This window comes from Galeopterus variegatus, unplaced genomic scaffold (assembly GCF_000696425.1).
Source record: "Galeopterus variegatus unplaced genomic scaffold, G_variegatus-3.0.2 Scaffold868, whole genome shotgun sequence".
Taxonomy (NCBI): Eukaryota; Metazoa; Chordata; class Mammalia; order Dermoptera; family Cynocephalidae; genus Galeopterus; species Galeopterus variegatus.
In genome coordinates this window covers 336,114-336,918 of record NW_007726979.1, presented here as the reverse complement: position 1 = coordinate 336,918, position 805 = coordinate 336,114, and positions in this window count along the sequence as shown.

Here is an 805-nt window from a genome sequence, read left to right as displayed (position 1 = left end):
GATCAGGAGGCAGGTTGCCTTTAGAAAGACCACTCTGAGCAATGGTTGCCTCTCCACCAAAATATAAGCCACAGGATCTGCTTTTGCTGCCACTATATTGCTACCTGAGTGTTTAGCACATAGTAGGTATACAGTAAGTATTTCTTGAATAAATGAGTGGGTGAATGAATGAGTAAATGAATAGCGGCAGGATAGAGGATGGGCTGGAAGGAGGTTGGGGGGGCTGGAAGGAGGTTGGGGGGCTGGAAGGCTCTTACTGTGGTCTGAGCATGGAATGAGGGCCTATTCCATGACAGGGGAGTGGAGTAAACAGGAGGGACAGAGCTCACTATCATTCCAGCATATTCCAGGCCATGGAGGCCTCACAGCGCTTTTTAGAGGCACTTTTATATTTCTGGAGTATTCAGGAATGTCTACAAAACTAAAAAACTTATGAGATATAATCAGGATTGAAATGTACTCCAAAGCTTGTCCTCCACCCCACCCCAACCCTGGGAAACATGATTCTCCAAGCACAGACAGCTGGGCAGAGGGATGGGCCTCCCGCTTGATCCAGACCCGAGCACACCCAGACCAGGCGGACACACTCACAGTCCGTTCCAGCCAGAGGTTTCATTCTGGAGCTGGCAGGCATCTTGGGGTTTTTGTGTCCTAGAGACATTTAACTCTGTACTTAATTTAGGTTTAATAGGCAGCTATTATGTTAAATAGAGACCAGCTGAACTGATTATTTAAGACATAGTTACGGTCGTTTAACAACTAGGTGGTTTGACTGCTACATCTCAATAAAGGTTTTCCAGTCCCC